This window comes from Gossypium hirsutum, chromosome A06 (genome assembly GCF_007990345.1).
Source record: "Gossypium hirsutum isolate 1008001.06 chromosome A06, Gossypium_hirsutum_v2.1, whole genome shotgun sequence".
Lineage (NCBI taxonomy): Eukaryota > Viridiplantae > Streptophyta > Magnoliopsida > Malvales > Malvaceae > Gossypium > Gossypium hirsutum.
In genome coordinates this window covers 6765472-6781650 of record NC_053429.1, presented here as the reverse complement: position 1 = coordinate 6781650, position 16179 = coordinate 6765472, and the positions used below count along the sequence as shown (strand labels likewise).

General features: G+C 33.5%; 1 pseudogene; it reads left to right on the top strand.

Annotated features, from left to right (window-relative positions):
- Positions 1–10509: 10509 nt before the first annotated feature.
- Positions 10510–15554, top strand: LOC121230373 (serine/threonine-protein kinase MPS1-like; annotated as a pseudogene).
- Positions 15555–16179: the final 625 nt, after the last annotated feature.

Genomic DNA, 16179 nt, shown 5'->3' with positions numbered 1-16179 from the left:
TTGAAACACGATTGAATAGATCAAATAGAAATGCTGGGCTCAATGATCATAACTTGGCCGAAACTTATTTATTCCAAAGTTATGGAGATCCAATCGACAAAGTTGAAATTGCAGAATTAGATGATATATCGTGGATACAAGCACATCGATATGTACTTTTTCACCACGATTTAGTTGAACCGTTACGCAAGTAAGTTCTAAAATTTCCTCACATATTCGTCGTTTTGATTTGTTTATCTTCTAATCAATTACACTTGTTTTTAACATAGTGAGTACAAACAAATTTTGAGATCTCGTGCATGCTCTTGAAGATTACAACATCGAGAGATTAATAAGTTATTCATAGAATCATTTCATGAATGGTTAAGTCAAACGGTATGTAACTAAAGTTAACAAGTTACATATAATCCCAAAATTTAGTTAATTATTCAATTTACTTTCGATTCAATAAGTTTGGAGTGGAAAGGACGTCAATGATGAAGTTAAATGGCTTTTACAAGGTCCGAACAGAATAATAAAAAGATATAGTGCCTTCCTCATCAATGGATACAGATTTCATACAAAGTATCGTGAGAGAATGAGGAGAACTCAAAATTGTGGAGTTGTTGTTAATTCTTCAATTACAAGTTATGCTAGTGCTAGGGACAGTAATCCGGTTGAGGGTAATGTGGAGTATTACGGACTTCTTACCGACATTATTGAGTTGGATTACTATGGCAGATGGAAAGTTGTCTTATTTTGGTGTGATTGGGCTGATGTTAATACTTCTCGAGGAATTAAAGAAGATCAATTTGGTTTTACAATGTTGAATTTCTCTCGCTTGATTCACACTGGACAACAATTGATGGACGAGCCATATGTATTTTCCTCTCAAGTGAAACAAGTTTTTTATTCGAAAGATCCAACTGATGAGGGTTGGTATGTTGTACTCCGGAACACCCCTAGAGACTTGTTTGACATGGGTAATGGAAGTAGAGATGACATCGTCGAAAGATCAGAAACATTACCTTTTCCAGAACAAAACTTAGATGAAAATATCCCTAGTACTAATACACAACATCAATGGGTTCGACATGATGTGGATGAAGATATTTATGAATAATGATGTAGTAAGATTTTACAATTTTTTAATTATATGTAATATTATAATTTTAATCTTTGTCATGTTATATAATTTAACTATTTTATATGTACTACTATTGTTGTAATTTGTTACTAAAACTTTAACAATTTTATGTGTATTGCAGGAAAAATGCGTAGAAGAAGATTACGAGATTTAAGTATTATCCAGAATACTCCAAATTCGGAATAAGGAAATAGTGAACAGCAGATAGTTGTTGGATCTTCGAATGTGCCGGAGACACTTGATGAGCCTGAAGAATTTCAAAGTAATGTTATGTTCATTTTACATGTGTTGACTTTTATTATTGAATTATTTGTCAATTTTAATATAATAATAGTATATCATTTTTCAGCTGAAAGTGGTGGGACGCGCAGAGTTTGAGGACGTACGTTGTTTAGAGATTTATACGACTTGGATCCTGTCGAGCGTGTTAAAGTAAGTAGAAATACTCATGGTCAGCCTGTTGGATCTGAAGCTCGACTTTTGGTAGGCTATTTGGGCATTTTAGCACGAAATGCAAATATGTTGCCCATCAACTACGAATCATGGCATCACATGCCTGATAGCAACAAAAATCAGGCTCTCGCTAATATTAAGGTAACAAAATGTGAATGTAATTTATAATACTTTGGTTTAAGTTTCATTTATATTTACATTCTAAACTTATGTTTTTTTAGGAGAGATTTGTTTTAGAAGTCTCCGATGATTATATCAAGAAGGCATTAGGTAAAAGATAGAGAGACAATAAAAGCACTTTAAAGAAACAATATTTTAAGAAATACATAAGCCTCGAGGAAAAAATTGAGAAATGTCCCGCCGAGAATGCTGAGGTATCAATGGGAAGATGCGGTTAGATTTTAAAATTCAAAGAAATGAGAGGTATTGCGTATTTCTAAACTCTTATATATAGTGTTTACTATATACATAATAATAATTTTATTATGTAGGACCGTGAGCGAGTTGGAACAAGCAGCAAGCAAAAATAAAAATTCACGCACACGGTAGGGTCGAGAAGTTTTGCTTCTGTAGCTGAGGCCGAGGTATTATGAATTTATTAATTCTTTCAAATATTAATAACTTTCTATTATTAAATAATATTTTTAGTACTATATTGTAGGAAGTCAAATCCGGACAAAAAGTTGGACGCCTTCAGCTTTTTAAGATTACGCATAGGAAGAAAGATGGATCTCCTATGACATCCGAAGCTGGAGAAATTATGGTATATTTACTTAATAATATTTTATTTATTCTAAATATTTATAATCTTTAATTATAATTGTTTAATTCAATTCATCATTAGTAGTTTTAAATAATGTTAAGTTATGTTGCATTCCTTTTTATTATATATTTCGTTTCTAACTCTTTAATTGATTTTTTAGGAGAAACTAAAGGAGAAGAAGGCGGAATATGAAGCGATTGCTTCGAGTGATAGTTCTGTTAATCTTGAGAACATTGATAACAGAATTATCACTGAAGTTTTGGGTCCTGAAAGGTACGGTCGGGTTCGATTTCAAGGATCTGGTGTTACCCCGAGCCAATATTTTGAATCGGCTCCTAGCAATACATGCCTTCCGGAAGTCAAGCTCAAGCTGAAGTTCAGATGTTAAGAGACCAGATAGCTCAGATGCAAGCGAACACGGTTGAGCAAATTGTCAAGGTTCAACAAAAATATGAAGAACTCCAGCAACAACTTAGAGCGGAAGCAGCAGAGAGGGAGGCAACGGCTGTAGCGAGAGAGGCAGAGGCACGAGCGATGGTAGCAGAGCAGAGCAAAAAGTACGATGACCTCCAGCTACAGCTTCAGCAGATGATGCATATGTTTCAGCAATCGCAAAAGCCGCCATCTTAGACATTAGTTTTCTTATTGTAAGAATGTTTTTAAGTTTTGTCATGTTTAACATTATTGTAAGAATATTTTAAATTATACTTTATTTATTAATTATATCATATATCTTCAGTTAAATTTGAAGTATCATTTAGAATTAATGTTTTTGGTTGTATTTTTATGCTAAATTTGTTGTTTTTGGTTGCATTTTATACTATATTTGTTATATTTGGTTGGATTTTAATGCAGGAAGGGCTGGATATTGGTCAAAAAAAATATTGCAAATCTGCCAAAATTAGCGGCGTTTGTGGAAAAAGCGCCGCTAAAAGACATGACTTTTAGCGGTGCTTTTACCACAAACGCCGCTAAAAAGCCGTGACTTTTAGCGGCGTTTTTTTTCAATAAACGCCACAATTTTTGGTGGCGTTACCTATAGCGGCGTTTTTGGCGGCGTTTTAAAAAGCGCCGCTAAAAGTCTATTTTCTTGTAGTGTAATGTCACTATTATTATTATTACTATTATCACTATTATATTTTCTTTCTTTTGTATTTACTTATACGCTATTATTTTTATGCTAACTAATTTAATATACGTATATATATTTTAGCACACTTATTTTGTTTATATATCACTACTCTTATTATTATCATTTCATCATTTATTTATTTATATCTTTGTAAATAATTTCAAACCTTAGATCTTTCATTATTTGTATTATCGTTATTATTATTATTTATTATTACCATTGTTATTACCGTCACTTTTACTTTTATTACTATCATTATATTATATTATTGTTATTTTCTATTCCCATTATCATTATTATTATTACTAATATTAATATTCTTATTATGACTATTATTATTATCATTAGTATTATTATATTTTACTACTATTATTATTTATATTATTATTATTATCGTTTTCGTTTTCGTTATCATTGTCATTTTTATTTTGCCATGTTTTATTTTTTTTATTTACTTATGTATTCGATCATTTCATTTTTCTCATGCATTTGTTGATATTTACATATTATTAGCCTTGCTATTATCTCATCTTTTGTAATTGCTCATATTATTGTTTTTGACATTGTCGCACCTATTATTATGTTATTATACGTATTAATACCACAATTTGCTTTTATGTTTTACTATAAATCACATTATATTTTTTACTCAATACATTAAAATAATTATTTCATAAAAGTAATATTCCGTATTTGGTAATTCGAGACAATTGTGCCCTAACTTACTGGGTTTCGATTTTTCTCATTTAACCTAAATAACGGAATATTCTTTTAAATCACAATACGAGTTTTGAAATAAATGCTTACTCTCGAAGATGCGAGCTGTTGTGTCCTAACTTACTAAATATGACATCTTGTTACCTCGAGATAAGAGCTTTTGCAAATAAAGGCAATATTCGGTATTAAGAAATTCGAGAAAATGTGACCTAACTTACTGAGTTTCGACTTTTCTCGTTTACCCTAAATAACCGAACATCCTTTTAAAAAATTAGAATACATTAATTTTAAATAAAGACAAGCTCATTCTCAAAGTTCGAGATGTCGTGTCCTAACTTACTGGGCATGACATTTTATTACTTCGAGATGAGAGAGTCCTTAACATCTGTTTTAATTTATTCGATCATTTTTAAATTAGCATTAATACAAAGAGGAATCGTAGTTTAAATTCTTTCAAGTTTTCAAATCTTCAACACTAAGACACTAATTAATCAACTAGGTACCAATTTTGGGCGTATCGAGGGTGCTAATCCTTCTTCGTGCGTAACCGACTCCCGAACCTGTTTTCTTGATTTGCGCAGACCAAAATCATTGTTTAAATAAGTCAGACCATTTATTAAAAACAACCAGTTTTACGATGTGACCCGATCACACCTCATCAAAAAGATTGGTGGCGACTCCTCTATTCGTTTTCGTTTTCAAAATTCAAGTTGATTCCCGTTTTTTCAAAAAAATGGTTACGACAGTCTTAATGTCGAGAATTGAAAAAAACTCGAAAAGAATTTAAAATACGATCCCTTTTTATGTTGATCTATACGAAGAATTTGCTTGAGTAAATTGCAATGGACTCCGAAGACTTTCTTGTCCCAAAGTAATAAAATGCCACATCCAGTACGTTAGGACACAACATTTCAGACCCTCGAGAATAAGTTAGGACACAACATTTCAGACCCTCGAGAATAAGTTGGTCTTTTGATTTTCAAAACTCATACGTTTTAATTTTAAAAGGTTATTCAGTCATTTGGATCAAACGAGAAAAATCAAAACCCAGTACGTTAGAGCACGATCTCTCGAATTTTCAAATACAGAACATTGCCTTACTTTGAAAATTTCTTTCTTTGTTTTTTTTAATTTTATCAAACGTAAGTTTAAAACGACACGGGTTATTTGTTTAGGTTAAAATAAAACGATTTATTGGGTAAATGTAACGAGGCTTGATTCATGAGGCGATGATATGAAATAAAAATATAGTAATGAGCCTAGAGCAATGATACATGAACATGGCATTATACGAATGAATAGCAATAATACAAAAATACGAAAAAACGAATTAAAATACATACAAAGGCAATAATCATACAACATCCAAATAATAACAGTGATAAATAAATAAAAAAAACCAATGAATTAAGCGATAAAAAATGTATAAAGCAAATTAAGATAAATAAAATGTAAACAAATTTTAGAATGATAATAAATGAGTTTAAAATAAATAATGTAAAAAAGGATTTTAAAATCTATAATACACAAAGCAAATTAAAAAAATGATATATATATGAATAATATAGAATAGATAATGCGTATGTATAAAAATGTAAAATAAATAATACGTAAAAAAAACTGAAATAAATAAAATCATTTAAAATAAGTAAAAAGGGTTTAAAATAAAGTATAAAATAAATTTAAAACAAGCAATATATAAGTCGATTTAAAATGATATATATATAACAAGTTTAAAATATGTAATATATAAAGCATTAAAATAGACAATATAAATATATTTTATAATAACGATTCAAATGTAATATAAAAAAAGGATTATTTGAAATACATAATATGCAATAACCTAAAAAAACAATATAAAATAATTTGAAATAAATATATAGCAAAACAGTTTTAAAAGAATGGCAAATATATAAAAACTTTAAATAAATTGTATATATACATATATATAATAGGTAAGGATTATAAAATAAATAATACATACATAAAGCAAGTTAAAATAAATAATGATAATTTGAACAAACAGTACATTAAAATAAGTTACGATGGACTTAAAGTAAATAACATATAAGACATTTAATCGAATATATTATGAAACTTAAAAAGGTTAACAAATGAATTAAATAAATTAAGGACATGATTGAAACCGAATCAAAATTCGAGGTAGAGATCATAGATAACAGAAAGCTGCCAGGGACCTCAATAAAACACGCCTAAATTCGTGAGGACGAAATGGGACAATATCCCAAGTCCAAACGCGCTGCGTTTCAATTGTCCAGGCCAGGGATTGAATTGAAAATAAAATAAAATAATAGGGCGAGATTTTAAAAAAGAAAAAGAGCAAAGTAGGACTAAATAAAGGGATAGAAAAGGCAGAGGGACCAAAATGGATATTTTCCCACTTAAAAGAAACGTGCGAACCCTCTAGAGCTGGTCGGGTCGCCCACGGGCATACTCCAAAGACGCCGTTTCGGCATTAGAAACCCAGGTGCAAAACAACACCGTTTTTGCATTATTACTTAAGTCAAAATTTTCATTTTTTCATTTGTTTCCTCTTCTCCTTTTTAACAAAATAGAACACCCCCTTTTTATTTTCATTTCTTCTCGCTTAGGGTTATACACCCATCATCGCGCCACCACCAAACCACTTCTCATCCACCATGGACGGTGGTCGGAGAGGTGTAAAATGGTCCCTCTAGCCCTCGTTTGACCGGATCCAGAGGCCCAGCCTCTTATTCGTGACAAAAACCAAATAAAAGAGGACTCTTTGGTCTTTTTACCTAGCCGGCGCAACCGTCAAAGCCAAGGCCAAACCTTGAAAGGTTTTGAAGCCCTCGGCGCCGGTGAAACACCCTTGGCGACGGAAGAGCGTAGGACTACTCAGGTAAGTTTTTTCTTTTCCTTTTTATTTAAAAGATTTGTGTTAAAAAGAATAAAAGAAGCAAGAAACGAAAATAGCTAATGAAAAGATTGAAACCTTTGAAACTTCTGTTCTGCTTTTGATTAATAGTGTGTGTAAAAATATTTTGCGTTTGGGGCTTCTTATAGCCGAATACAAAAATTTTAATCTATTGTTTGCTACTGTTTGGCTCTGCTTTTGATGTTTTCCTTTCTTTGCCATGTTTGCAAGTCCATGAAGGGTCAAAGGATGATGGAGTTTCCACTTCCGTGCAAGGGGCGTCGACCCTCGGGCGGACTGCTCGCTGAGGCACGTGGGTGGTGGCTGCGGCGCGAGGGAGGCTCAAAAACCCTAGGGTTTCTGAGTTGGCTTAATGTTTTGGGCTTATTGGGCTGATAGAAAATGGGTTAAGGATTTTGGGTTGTGTTTGGGCCATTTGTATATCGGCCCTGCTGGGTAGTAGTTGGGTAGTGGGTCATTTGTTTAGGTTTGGGGTCTTATTAGACCCCGGGCTAAATTGGGCTTGTACAGGAGTATCCATCCACCTCCCATGAATTGAGGCTTTACATCTATAAGATGAGCATGTACAAATAAGGGATAAAACTTAAACACTAACAATACATAAAAAATGTAAAAATTCACCATATGGTATGCTATGATGAAAGATATTGAAAACATTAGTTTTAACTTAAAGTATGCTAAGAAAAATTATAAAAAGAATAGTGCTAAAATATGTTTTAACTTAAAACATGTACTGTTATTGTTCATAATAGATTTTTTTATTAATACATATTTTTTTGAAAAATAGATAAATAGATTATGAGTATTTCAATTGACCTATATATAGGGATGACAAAGGAGTATAAGTGGATATTGTCAAATCTACCATGCTTGTTTTGCTACGCCATGAATGTTAAAATTTAAATATTATTGTCACTTTCATGAATCTTGGATAAACTTATAATCACTACTCCTTTTTCCTATTTGTTATTTATTAGTTATTTATAATATTTTTTAATGTGCAATTGACATCTAAGTAAAAATGATCATGGGTCGAGTCACTTGACCCGATTCGAAGGCCTGTTCAAAAAGTGGGAGAGTTTAGATAAAAATATAGACTCGAAAATGAGCTTGGGTAAAAAATGAAGCCCATTTTCTAAATGGGATGGGCCTCGAGTAAGCTTTTTTGGTCCGACCCGGCCCTAATTTGCAAAAAAAAAAACTATTGCGTTTTGTTGTTGCTTCCACTATTTTGCTGTTGTTTCTACTGTTTGTTGTTGCTTTGATGTCATTCCGCTATTTTGTTTCTACTGTCAATTGACCTATATATAGGGATGACAAAGGAGTATAAGTGGATATTGTCAAATCTACCATGCTTGTTTTGCTACGCCATGAATGTTAAAATTTAAATATTATTGTCACTTTCATGAATCTTGGATAAACTTATAATCACTACTCCTTTTTCTTATTTGTTATTTATTAGTTATTTATAATATTTTTTAATGTGCAATTGACATCTAAGTAAAAATGATCATGGGTCGAGTCACTTGACCCGATTCGAAGGCCTATTCAAAAAGTGGGAGAGTTTAGATAAAAATATAGACTCGAAAATGGGCTTGGGTAAAAAATGAAGCCCATTTTCTAAATGGGATGGGCCTCGAGTAAGCTTTTTTGGTCCGACCCGGCCCTAATTTGCAAAAAAAAAAACTATTGCGTTTTGTTGTTGCTTCCACTATTTTGCTGTTGTTTCTACTGTTTGTTGTTGCTTTGATGTCATTCCGCTATTTTGTTTCTACTGTCAATTGACCTATATATAGGGATGACAAAGGAGTATAAGTGGATATTGTCAAATCTACCATGCTTGTTTTGCTACGCCATGAATGTTAAAATTTAAATATTATTGTCACTTTCATGAATCTTGGATAAACTTATAATCACTACTCCTTTTTCTTATTTGTTATTTATTAGTTATTTATAATATTTTTTAATGTGCAATTGACATCTAAGTAAAAATGATCATGGGTCGAGTCACTTGACCCGATTCGAAGGCCTATTCAAAAAGTGGGAGAGTTTAGATAAAAATATAGACTCGAAAATGGGCTTGGGTAAAAAATGAAGCCTATTTTCTAAATGGGATGGGCCTCGAGTAAGCTTTTTTGGTCCGACTCGGCCCTAATTTGCAAAAAAAAAACTATTGCGTTTTGTTGTTGCTTCCACTATTTTGCTGTTGTTTCTACTGTTTGTTGTTGCTTTGATGTCATTCCGCTATTTTGTTTCTACTGTCAATTGACCTATATATAGGGATGACAAAGGAGTATAAGTGGATATTGTCAAATCTACCATGCTTGTTTTGCTACGCCATGAATGTTAAAATTTAAATATTATTGTCACTTTCATGAATCTTGGATAAACTTATAATCACTACTCCTTTTTCTTATTTGTTATTTATTAGTTATTTATAATATTTTTTAATGTGCAATTGACATCTAAGTAAAAATGATCATGGGTCGAGTCACTTGACCCGATTCGAAGGCCTGTTCAAAAAGTGGGAGAGTTCAGATAAAAATATAGACTCGAAAATGGGCTTGGGTAAAAAATGAAACCCATTTTCTAAATGGGATGGGCCTCGAGTAAGCTTTTTTGGTCCGACCCGACCCTAATTTGCAAAAAAAAAAAAAACTATTGTGTTTTGTTGTTGCTTCCACTATTTTGCTGTTGTTTCTACTGTTTGTTGTTGCTTTGATGTCATTCCGCTATTATATTGTTACTATTTTGTTATTGTTATTTGGATATTATATAATTATTGTTTTATTGTTAATTTTGCTATTATTTTAAGGCATTTGCTTGTTAAGTTACACATATTTTAATGTATTTGATGTATTATATTTTTTAAAATTTGTTTTTATATAAAAATAATATTATAAAAAAATTAATACAGATGGGTTGGGCTGGGCATGGTTTTAGCATTTTTTTTTCAGATCTATCTTAGGCAAAATTTTAGACCAATTTTTTGTGTCAGACTGAGTCCAAGCCTACAATTCTGTTGAGGCCAGCTCAAGCTCAGCCCATGATCACCTCTACATATAAATATGGAAGAATAATTTTAAAATATACCACTTAAATATTTTAGAATTTTATTTCATAATGTATCATTACATTTTAAAATTAAATATATAAAGGTAGAATAGTAATTTCAAAATATCAAGCTGGATGAATGAAATGAGTCAAGCAAATAGTGGAAGTACTCCATATTTTCATGGGAAGAAAAGAACATCAACCTCGCCCCACATCCACTCAAAAGAGGAAAAATTGCTTTATTTGAAGTGAATCAATTCGAAATTGATTGGACAATTCAGATTTTGTGATCCTACCATCTCTTCTTGTTTCAAAAGGGTATTTGGGCTCTTCCTGCAGAGAGAAGGTTTCTTAATTGAAATTGGCCCAAAAGCCACCATTTATTTATATATTTATTTGTTTATTGGAGAAAAAAAAGAAAAAGAAAAAAGAGAGCGCCAATAAACCGTTCGAACTTGGTCTACTGCCGTGGACGGACGACGACGACACTTCGATAACCCTAACTTCTCTTGACTATCTGTTCCAATAATTTTTACCCTAATATATATTTTTAAAATTTTTTTCCGATTGAAACTGGCCCTTATCGCCATAGACTCGAAATGCCGTCGAGATCCGGCCATGGACGGGGAGGCTAACCTTCCGGTTCCACCATCCGGCAATCTGGTCCGCTCGATTCCCAATCAAGACACATCATCATCTTCCTCTCCGCCCGGTCTCATCCGTGATGTCCAAGCCGCCTTCAAGCGCCATCGCTCACTCGGTACACTTCATTTCTCTCCTCTTCGAATTTAATGTTCTTCAGATTTAAACCCCAAACTTTTACGTGGTTTCTATTTTACTTTATTTTTTGTTTAAGGGTTCTTTTTTTTTTCTGTTATATTCATCCCAGTTAAGGAAGTCTAGCTCGGTTCATGGAATTGGAAATTTAGGGTGTCCGGTTTTAGGGTCTACTCAATTTTGCTTATTGGATGGAATTGTTGTTAGCTAATGTGATTATGTGAGCGGTTCAAATGTAAATAATATGTTGGAATTTTGGTAGGGCTTCCAGGTACAATTCAGACGAATGGTATAGTGCCTAGACGGACAGTGGTTCCTCAGCGCGCAGCTTCTAGAAATGTGGGTGCGAATGCTGGTGCTAACAAGTCTCGAGATTGTATCTCGTCAAGCCATGGTCAGTTGGTCAAGGACAAATTTATGGTTGGGGAGTATCAAGAAGATGCATCCAATACTACACATTCCATCACAGGAACTATCACCAAAACCTTTGATGAAGATTTCAACCCATTTGATGTTGGTCGAGATCCTCCCAAGGAGTTTGTTGATAAAAAAGAGAATTATCTGATTCCTTCGCATGATGTAGAATCTAAACATGCTGAGTGTCAGAGAAAGGTTCAGTTTTTAACTGGAGATAATGCCACTTCCCAGGGTAAGATGTTTACAATGCTCTTTAAATTGCTAGTTTATTTTTCTTCCTGTTGATTTGTTGCCACTGTAGTTTGTAGTTTGTGGCATTGTGACAAATATAGTTGAAATGTAGCTCATTATGTTTATGTGTAGTTCCTGTATTTGTCACTATGCTCTGCAATGTATTTTCTCTTCCCTTTTAATCTGCAGGGGCCGATGATGGAATGGCCATTGGATTGGAGAACTTATCATCTCATATGGATTCCCTTTCCTTGACAGAAATGGAATGGGTGCAGTCAATCAAGTAGAGGCATCAACTGTTGTCAATAATGAGTCAAAGCACCGGCATTTCAGAACACAGAATCTGGCACCACTTTGAAGTCTGATGGTGGGATCTCTTCTTTGGCCAAAAGAACTACAGTTATTCAAGATCAGATACATCAGTTAGGAAACTTTTTAGGGCAACCCCTCACTCAATCTTCAGTTGTAGGGCCGCCATCTTCTACCATAACATCTATCCATACAAGTTCAGCTCCAATGCTTAACCTGACAACTTATTGCTCTCATTCTCTTCAAGAAGAAGGTTCTCATGTGGCAAAAGAACCACTGGGATATTTTGATGTGAATTGTCTACTTGGAAATCAAGGAGATATGATGCAGCAGTCATTCCCTTCAACTAAGGAAACGAGTGGAATGTTACTTGATCAGACAGCTCTTGCAGCAAGGGCTTCTACCTCTGGCAATGATATACAAATGGAGGTAAAGGGATTTGACTTGCCTAGAAAGCAAGAAGGATGTTTGGCAAATAAGGATGAACTTTCAAAGGATCCTTGTCCTCAATATACTAAGTCAATCGAAGGTCAAGATTCTGCAGGTGATGTGACTAATATACAATCTCAGGCTCCACCGTCAAAGGACTTAACTTCGGATGTAAAATTAGAGCCTTTAAAAGAAGAGAAGCAAAGGAAGGCTGCAAGTAATAAAGGAGCATCAGCTCCTCGTAAAAGGAATTATGATCCTGATTTGTTCTTCAAAGTAAATGGGAGGCTGTATCAAAGGCTTGGAAAGATAGGCAGTGGAGGAAGTAGTGAGGTTCACAAAGTCATTTCATCAGATTGTGCAATATATGCACTTAAGAAAATCAAGCTCAAAGGTCGTGACTATGCTACTGCATATGGGTTCTGCCAGGAAATTGAATATTTAAATAGGTTGAAAGGAAATAACAACATCATCCAGTTAATAGACTATGAGGTACCTCCTTCCACTCATAGTCATATGTTCACTTCAGATATGCTAAAAAGGTTAGCCTTTTGATTGTTCGAGTTTGTTCATCAGCAACACAAGATTGACTAGCAATTATTTATTTAATGGATTGGCTATTATATTGCTCAATTTCTTTTTTATGCTACTCTAAAATGCTTTTACTACAGCCTTTAATTTTGTACATGATGAAAATGTTGTGACAGTTTTGGAGGAATTGAATGATGATATGGTGTGGAACTTAGTTATGTCTTATTTTCTGCTGTTATGACTATTGGAAAAGTGTATGGTTATTGGAGTTTTTAATTTGTCATAGTCTCACCAATGTGGGGCAGGCCAGGGCAGGGGTCTGCTACTGCTGAGATAGTTTTATAGCTTATCTGCTACTGCTGAAATTCCTCATGGCACCATGCATGCAATATTAGATCTTATTTGGCAAGAACAGTTATCATTTTATTACAATAAGTGGCTTTAACTTTGGTGTTATATATTGTCAGCTTTCGTTTTTGATAGAGTTTAGCCTGAAGCAATTTGTGCGGAATATTTAACAGTGTTTCTTGATACCAGGTTACAGATAAGAATCTGCTCCGAGAAGTCATGAATGGCAGCATGTCAAATAAAGATGGCAGAGTCAAGGATGATGGCTATCTATATATGGTACTTGAATATGGAGAGATTGATTTGGCTCATATGTTATCCCAGAAATGGAAGGAAATGGATAGCTTCAATCAGACTATAGATGAGAACTGGCTTCGATTTTATTGGCAGGTTTTAAAGCTAACCCTTACTGTGAATATTTGTTGCTAAGATATTGAACTTTTTCACTTTATATGCTTTAATCTTCTAAGAGCATTTCCTCAGCATTTCTGAAAGTTCATTTGAAACTTCGTAATTCTACTTGTTCGTGGTGTGATTCTCGAGTGGGAGTCCACCTAAATAAACATCCCTTTATTGAGTCCAACAATTTTATATTTTCTGGAGGGAATTCTGGTTGAACTGTTTTAAAAGTTCATTTGAAACATGATAGTTCTACTAGTTCATGATGGGATTCTATAGTGGCAGTTCATCTGAATAAATGTTCCTTCGTTGAGGCTGACAGTATTATATTTTCTGGAGGAAATTATAGTTTTCGCCATTCTGTGTGTTACTTATTTGTATCTAAATTTTGCTTGAATCTGTTAAACTATTTCTTCATTGTTCTTATATTTTGGGCATAAATCATAAAGTATGTTCTTGTTAGCATGTCCCTTGAGATACTTTTGCATTTTCCATTTGTGTAACTAGGGAAAGTTGTATGTTTTTGTTATCATCTTTAGTGAGTTGATTTTTCTTTTTTCTTTTTTACTCTTTTATTAGCAGGAAGCAGGGATAGGTTATGTTTCCTCGTTTATAGTTGTGTGCTATTTATACAGGGTCATTTTTTATATTGAGAAAATGCAGAATATTCATTAGTTTGTTGAAGCAATTTGCAGCAAATACTTCAAGCTGTCAACACTATACACGAGGAACGTATTGTACATTCAGACTTGAAGCCAGCTAACTTCCTTCTTGTAAAAGGTTCTCTAAAACTTATTGATTTTGGTATTGCCAAAGCCATAATGAGTGATACTACCAACATCCAAAGAGATGCACAGGTACCCATTACTCATTGGTCTCTTCAACTTTTAATTTAAAGTACTATGTCCTTTTATGAAATAAATTGTTAGCTTTTACATCTGTTGTTCAAACATACTATTCTTATCAGTTAGATCTCTGATTTTATGCTACAGAATGATGGTAAAATGTGCTTTTAATTATCACATGGATACTGCTTTTTATCTATGCTCTGTAGCAACATGTTACATCATGTGTCAATTTATCTGAAGTGGTTGATTGATCACTAGGTCAACAAAAGTGTTCTGATGTTTCGGGTCTGTACTCTATATGGCTAATGCTTTATAGCAAAATCTCTTGTACATAATTATGTTTTATGACAATTGAACACCCGATTACAGGTGGGTACTCTGAGTTACATGTCTCCTGAGGCATTCATGTGTGTTGAGAGCGATGAAAATGGAAATAGTATAAAGTGTGGCCGGCCTTCAGATATATGGTCCCTTGGGTGCATACTTTACCAAATGGTTTATGGAAGGACCCCTTTTGCTGAGTACAAGACTTTCTGGTCCAAGTTCAAAGTTATAACAGATCCAATCCATGAAATAACATATGGACCAGTTTCTAACCCGTGGCTACTTGATTTAATGAAGAAATGTCTAGCATGGGATCGAAAGAAGAGGTGGAGGATTCCTCAGCTACTTGAACACCCTTTTCTAGTTCCCCCAGTCCCTCCCCGACTATCTTTGTCTCAAAACCAAAACTGTCAACTGCTTGATCTTATAGCTAAAGAATGTTCCAACAACCAAGATGCTTTGATGATATCAACTCAGCTGAGTCAACTACTTAGATACCCAATGTCACAGATAACATCCCAAGAACAACAATGTAAGTTGCTCTCTCAAATCTCAAAGCTATGCTGCCAGCTCCATGAACATTTAAGCAAGTTAGGGTGAGAGTTGGTAATACTCTGCATGAGGTTTCTTGAGCTCATTTTTTTGTTCTGTTGTAATGTTATGTAAAATTCACATTGTGAATCTCAGTCTTTTGTAATTTTTTTTTTCCTTTTCAGTTTGTGACAAAAAAATTGTGGTATCAATTTTCTTGATAGATGAAACATTACCCTTCATTGACAGTCTTCATGCTTCTTGAATTAATAGTGAAATTCAAAATCCAAAATCATATGTATGGTCCAAAAAAGGGCCACTAATGAATGTAAAATGGGCTCATGACTGGTTCTGAATTATCCATAAGGGAAGTTATAATATGTTAAATGTGCAAGAGCAACAGCATGACATGAGAATATTTTAAGCCAAAACGCAAAGTCGGAATAAGATACAAAAAGAAAAAATGGTTTGGGAAAGAATATGCTTTTGTTGTTCAGAATATTAGGTTTCCCTTTGATTCTTTCTTTTGAAAACAACAGTTGCCCAAGGCACCATATTTCATTGGCAGGCTGTAGTAGTTTCCATCTATCTTTACATCTCAATTCCATGATTCTTCTTCAAGTTGTTTACCATTTCGTTTATTAATAATAAATTAGGGTTTTAGTTTGAGACAGTTTTGACTTGTTCAAAGGACGGAGTCTGAAGAAAATTTGAATGAAGAACATTCCATGCAACCTTCTGCTGGTTGCCAAACTGTCATGTTCTTACATGTGCACAACTCTGCCTACTTTTATTTTTTTAACTTATTATGTTCTAATAATACTTTCTTTGTTTTTTAGGGTTAGGTCTGATGTCCCATGAGTAAAT